Source organism: Schistocerca piceifrons, chromosome 1 (genome assembly GCF_021461385.2).
Source record: "Schistocerca piceifrons isolate TAMUIC-IGC-003096 chromosome 1, iqSchPice1.1, whole genome shotgun sequence".
NCBI lineage: Eukaryota > Metazoa > Arthropoda > Insecta > Orthoptera > Acrididae > Schistocerca > Schistocerca piceifrons.
In genome coordinates, this window is record NC_060138.1 from 824899558 (window position 1) to 824906895 (window position 7338).

At 41.9% G+C, this 7338-nt stretch overlaps 1 pseudogene; it reads left to right on the forward strand.

Annotated features, from left to right (window-relative positions):
• Positions 1-6272: 6272 nt before the first annotated feature.
• Positions 6273-6389, forward strand: LOC124718455 (annotated as a pseudogene).
• Positions 6390-7338: the final 949 nt, after the last annotated feature.

A 7338-nucleotide genomic window follows, 5' to 3' on the forward strand; every position in this document is an offset into this window, starting at 1 on the left:
TTGTTACTTTGTGCCAAGAAGGGCTCTCAACAGGGAAGTGTCCCGACATCTCAGGGTGAACTAAAGCGATGTTGTTCGGACATGTAGTAGTTACAGAGAGACAGGGACTGTCGATGACTTGCCTCGCTAAGGCCGCCCAAGGGCTACTACTGCAGTGGATAACCGCTACCTACGGATTATGGCACAGAGGAACCCTGACAGCAACGACACTGCGTTGAATAATGCTTTCCGTGCAGCCACAGGACGTCGTGTTACGACTCAAACTGTGCACAATAGGCTGCATGATGCGCAACTTCACTCCCGACGTCCATGGCGAGGTCCATCTTTGCTACCACACCACGCAGCGCGGTACAGATGGGCCCAACAACATGCCGAATGGACCGCTCAGAATTGGCATCACGTTCTCTTCACCGATGAGTGTCGCATATGCCTTCAACCAGACAATCGTCGAAAACGTGTTTGGAGGCAATTCGGTCAGGCTGAACGCCTGAGACACACTGTCCAGCGAGTGCAGCAAGGTGGAGGCTCCCTGCTGTTTTTGGGTGGCATTATGTGGGGCCGACGTACGCTGCTGGTGGTCATGGAAGCGTCGTAACGGCTGTACGATACGTAAATGCCATCCTCCGGCCGATAGTGCAACCATATCGGTAGCATATTGGCGAGTCATTCGGCTTCATGGACGACAGTTCTCACCCCCTCGTGCACATCTTGTGAATGACTTCCTCCAGAATAACGACATCGCTCGACTGGACTGGTCAGCATGTTCTCCAGAAATGAAACATATCGAACATGCCTGGGATGGACTGAAAAGGGCTGTTTCTGGACAACGTGTCCCACCAATCACTCTGAGGGATCTACGCCGAATCGCCGTTGAGGAGTTGGACAATCTGGACCAACAGTGCCTTGATGAATTTGTGGATAGTATGCCACGACGAATACAGGCATGCATGAATGCAAGAGGACGTGCTACTGGATATTAGAGGTACTGGTGTTTACAGCAATCTGGACCACCACCTCTAAAGGTCTCGCTGTATGGTGGTACAATATGCAATGTGTGGTTTCCATGAGCAATAAAAAGGGCGGAAATGCTGTTTATGTTGATTTATATTCCACTTTTCTGCAAAGGTTCCGGAAATCTCGGAACCGAGGTGATGCAAAACTCTTGTTGATGTGTGTATTTTCTTGGGCCAAAAAATGAAATAACAAAATTATAGGTACACTGTATCCTACAATAACGTAGAGTCACTTTAAAAGTAAAACTGAATACCAACAACAACACGGATAAAACAGTGACTGAACCACGAATCACATAATACGGAAAGGCATATTATATTTTTGAGCACTGCCGGATGTTCTTTTTCGGAACGGAGATGTACAAACATGTACTAGTCTTTGTTACGTATAATTAATTCTGTATTTTATGTGAATAGTTTTAATAGGCAATAATTTACAAACTAAAACGTAATAATTAACAGAAATACGCTTGTAGCTTTGCCAGTGCTCGTCCAGAGCCCACATCCAAAATAAGAATGGGAAATATATACTGTATACCATCGCGTCTAATCTGTTGTCGTGTGTCCTTTCGCTGAAATTTTGTTTCTGTATTCAGGGAAGCTCGCCCACTAGGATGAGGATGGTTCTGTACTGTGTGATGCTACACCTTGTGGCTGTCGCAGGCGTTAACTTTGTGCTGAGGAGTGCTTCCGTGGTTGTGATACAAAGTTTCACATATGATGGAGACAGGCAGGTGTATCAATTTGGCATAGGGAATCCTGATCGAGAAATAACTGAAACACAAGATATAATTTGCCGTTAGTTTGATGACGATTATGAAAATCCAGATAAACTCACAACTGAAATGAAAAAAAAAGAAAAACCGTTGTTTGCACAACTTGCTCAGGGTGTTACGTTTACAAAATTTTCCATCGCACTCTCGTAGAATTAGAAACTTTATGAAGACGCAAATCAATTAGAAATCACCACATTTCACATGTCAAGATATTTAAGAAATGAGAATAAGAATAAGAAAAATGAGCAGAGGCATGATATCCAGTCTCAGGTCTTCTGCAAGAAGATGTAATAATAATGTGAAGGAATTCTATGTAAATGTAGAATTGTCATGAGATCATAATAGGGAGTTTTCGCATGGATCAAGTCCAACTGTGATCAGCAGAAGGCAGGAAGATAGTGTAAGAGGTACTGAGAAGAGAAGCATTAATGGATCATTGGCTGTAGTTGCTCATTGATAAAGATGTGCGTATTATTTGAGGCTTATTTTTTTTATATGTTCACTAGGTGCGAAGGAGCACTGAGCAAGAAGCCATAGATTTCGATTATTCGAGTTCATGTAAGTGATATTAGGTAGAACTGAGATGACGAGAGTTGGAGGACAGTAGGTGCTAAAGATCATTACACTCTGAGGATTTAGCAGGCGTAAAGGAACGTCATAATAGGGGGATAACAGATGCTTAAAACGGTATACCGATTTACATGAGTATTTGCTAGTTTGATGAGAGTATGGTGTGATAACTTTTGTGCATTTCCATGTACTGTGTACAAGAGATTTTCTTTTGTAGGAAAACCATGACGTAAACGAAAGAATAAGAGATGATAAAACATTGAATATGATCCGAGCCAGGTTGAAGGGAGGAGTATGTTAAGTAAGTATTTTCAGTAAAAGATAGACAGACCATGAGTTCTCGCAAGGGTAAGAGATGACAGGTACGGAACCACTGTAGTAAAAAACGGATCAAGATAAATTCTGAATTTTAAATCTTCATTTATAGCTCGAGAAACATATTGTGCTTGTGTTTATGTTTCAGTTTAGCGATCGCCACAATTTAGAGGACCCATAATATAAAGAGATAAAACGAATCCATAAGGTGGATAATGTTGAATTAACGGAGGATTTAACTCATCGGAGGAAAAATAGCAAATGAAGAAGATAGGAGATGGTTAATAGCGGAATACGTAGGGTGGTCACAGTTGATTTGGGTGATAGGTAATTGTGCGGTATCTACAAGGTATCGATAGTCCTCTCTGATCTAACCAGTAGTGCATGTGGGCAATTGAAAATAATGAACCAGTAACAAACCTCACTTAAGCTACCAACCAAAAGAATATTGAGAAAACTGTCCTGATATAACTGAAAATGAGTTTGGAAAATTTTAGTAAGAGAACAGTGATTACAACTTATCTTTGATGAAATAAATTAAATGTAAATATGAATCCGTGAAAGAACGAAGAATTAACAACAATAGAAAAGAGGAATTTGTAAAAGAACTGATGTAAATTCTGTTATCAAGGTAAACATTTGAATGAGTATATACTCATTTAAGAACTAAAACTGATAAAAGTGATAAAATAATTCAGTTAAAATAAAAAGGAATTTAAAACAATTTATTATTGAAGAAGAGGGAATAAGAGCAGAATATGTTTGTATTTTATGAGGATTGTATCATTAATATATGTATTGTAAACTGTTTGAGGTCACACCAGTCACATGTTGGAAGAAGGTACGACAGAACTGCAGACAGCAGATGGGAAGGGAGAGTTGGAACAAGTAAATGGTGTGCTATGGCCCGCCCACAGTCAGACACTTTCCCAGTGGCACAAGATATTAGGACAGCAGACTGACCAGCTGAGGTAGGTGCCGGGGCTCGGTCACTGCCCGCCAACCAAGATAAGATACTGCGAGGACAGTACACTTGGCGTTTACCTGCTCGCTGCTGAAAGTGTCCGCCATGCAAGCGGAGGTCTCAAGGTAATTCCAGGAACGCATCACTGTCTCGCACGGGCGAACACACAGCTGGATATTCCGATCTTTGACTACTGCAAGACAGACGTGCTCCAGCAGCTCTGTTTACCTATGCAAAATGATGATGTCATATGGGACCTGCACCTAGCTACTGTCAACAAACTACTGTGTGTTGCCCTTGTAATAAATGTAGTGTGTTTTCGTCCATAATGAACAATGAGATAATGACAGTCATATTCATGATTCCCAAGGATATTCACATGAAAAATAATGTAGGACCCTGTGGATGGAATTGAATGCTTTGCGACTGATAGAGGTCGTTGATCGTTTCTCAAGTGAACACTAATCAAAATTATTCACAAGGTTGGGCGAGTGAAAAGACATTAACCACTCAGTTTTGGTGTACATTATAATGATACCCAGGAAGAAAGAGACGTTATTTCAACTTTGATTCTACAATTACACCTAAAAACTATCAAGAATAACTGTGATCGTATCAAAGATTTGAACTTCTTTTAAGATAGATTATGTCACCATACTGTGAACGCCTGAAATTAGGACACCTGCAATATGTGTGTGCAGTAAACTCAATAGGGAGAAATTTTACGTTAAGAACGATCTTGTATTGCAAACAGTTCACCTTCTGGCGAAACTAGTGTCAACTATTACCGCAACCTTCATACAAACTAGTGACTTCGCCAATCTCGTATGACAAACTTGCTTTGTGCCTCAAACTGACGACAGTTTTATGCGCTTTTCTTTTGGGGAAAGTTTAATTCTTGTATGACAGAAACTGGCCTGTAGGTCTTGATTATAAGGAATATGAGCACTGTGGTGTCACCGCCAGACACCACACTTGCTAGGTGGTAGCTTAAATCGGCCGCGGTCCATTTAGTACATGTCGGACCCGCGTGTCGCCACTGTGTGATCGCAGACCTAGCGCCACCACAAGGCAGGTCTCGATATACGAACGAGCACTCGCCCCAGTTGTACGACGACATTGCTAGCGACAATACGGACGAAGCCTTTCTCTCATTTGCCGAGAGACAGTTAGAATAGCCTTCTGCTAAGTCCATGGCTACGACCTAGCAAGGCGCCATTAGCCTTACATAGTTTGAGAATTATAGTATAAATGTCTCAAGAAGAACGCTGTAGTCATCAACTAATAAAGTTAAGTATAAAGCAGCTACGTACTTTTCTTGCTATCATTCAATAGTTATCCTGTTCCAGAATTCACGCCCGTCGGCGTGTGTGTACGCGTGCCTTTCTTTCGGCTACTTCAGTGTGACGTAACAGTCTTGTTACGTCACAACAAGCACAACTAAGATCTTTGTAAAATTCAGTTGTTTTAACTTGTTTAAATATAAAGTTGCATAGATAAAAAACGTATGATATAATGTTCGACTTCTCCAGTTAATGTCTGAACACCACATTTTATAACCATTTACAGATGTGTACACTGTTTTATGCACAATAACACAAGTCAGGTATCATTTGCTATACGTGTGCTACTTATATGTTCTGAGTTTTACATTGTTTTGTGTCGAGTATATTGCTATATAACTTGAGTTTTAAGTACATCTTGTACTATGTATGTTACTTAGTGATGATGTAGTTTCAAGTGATTTAGTATATTTGCCATATCTTAATGTACACATATTTAAAAAATCGTGAACGAGTTAAAGTTTAAAAAATTGTTTTAAGTGACAGTGAATGAGTAACTGATGTTTGAAAAACGAAAAAGTATGAGTGTGCCAGAGCCACCAGTGAATGAATGAGTAAGAAAAGTAATAACACATTGTTTTTATAAAATGGTTGAATGTGAATATAAGTCAAGGCAAGAGCAGAAATTATAATGTTAGTTTTAAAAGAAGAGTGAATGAGTTGTGAGTTGATACATCTGATGAATGTGACATGTTTAATAAATGAAGCTCACACTTTACACCAGCAAGAAAAAGAGAGAGAGAGTGTGTGTGTGTGTGTGTGTGTGTGTGTTGGGTTATTATATTGGTAAGAAATGTAATAAATGATGACCTTTACACATGGCAAAATCCTATATTCCTCCAAACAAAGAGTGTAAAAGAACAGGAAGGGGTGATGTTATGCTACTGTTTTTCCCAATCTGTCCCACAAATGATGTAAAACCCAAAATTAAAGGATAAACCAATTCGAGTAAAATAATTCTCATCAGTAAATGAAAAATGAATCAATACCAGTGTTACCAGCACTTACCTATGAAGATTACAATTTCCTGTATGGAACTGCATCCACATGCTAATAAGAAGTTCCTATGGCATCTTGTACTTGGTAACAGGCAAGGGGACGCACTATAAGTCGTAAACCGACCGGACAAACGGCCTCAGCAAAATTTATATAAGGTCCGCTGAGCCACTCAGAAGTGTGCAAGGGAACTTACCAGGTGCTCAGACTGGACAGTGCTTTTAGGAAAGCTGAGTTGGCACCAGATGCACTGGAAGTCACGACGCATTTGTATCTCTGGCTATGTGAGTAGACTGGCAACGGCCTTGCCACAGTGGATACACCGGTTCCCGTGAGATCACCGAAGTTAAGCACTGTCGGGCGTGACCGGCACTTGGATGGGTGACCATGCAGCCGCCATGCGCTGTTGCCATTTTTCGGGGTGCACTCAGCCTCGTGATGCCCATTGAGGAGCTACTCGACCGAATAGTAGCAGCTCCGGTCAAAGAAAACCATCATAACGACTGGGAGAGTGGTGTGCTGACCACACGCCCCTCCTATCCGCATCCTCAACTGAGGATGACACGGCGGTCGGATGGTCCAGATGTGCCAGTTGTGGCCTGAAGACGGAGAGCTATGTGAGTAGACTGAAGACTGTTTTTAACAGTCTGTCTGTGGCCTGGGGACAGGTGCTATTATGACTCAAACCTGGAAGAACTTCTATTGTGAATGACACGTTAGTAGATATGTGGTGAGAGAACAGGCCCAACAGAAGATGCAACCCCTTACGACATCATTGTTGATTCGTGGGGTTATTCTCAACCCCGTCTCCTCCTGACGCTGACAATAGCCCAACTGCCCTACGTACAAAGTGGTGGGAATAGTGCAGCATACTGGCCTAGATTTGAGATACTGTGGCATGTGGCACAGAGCTGGAATACTGGCCTGGCTCTGTGACATCACAATCCAGCTGTTGTTCTGTTTATAACAGCGTAAAATTCTGGCATACTGCCCAGGCTTGAGACATTGGGACAGGTTCTATGATATCAGAATCCAAGTTCTGGAATACTACCACTTTGGTGTCAGGGACAAAGCATGTTTGTGCAGGTCCAGGCCTATCCGCTGACCTTTCTGAGATGTTTTCCCTCCAAGTTAATATTCAGTGAGGTGTGTGGTCAATGCATGCTCTAAGTTTGGATCTATCCACTTGCATTTTTATTTAAACAAACATCCGTGAAAAAGGGAAAGGACTCTAACACCCACGCCGACGCCACCCCTTTCACCAACAATCCATGCCATGGCCCCTGATTGTCTGCACCATCCCATCATCGCTGCTACTCTGTAATGTGCAGCGAGCATGGCAGGTGCCCCACCTGGGCTGC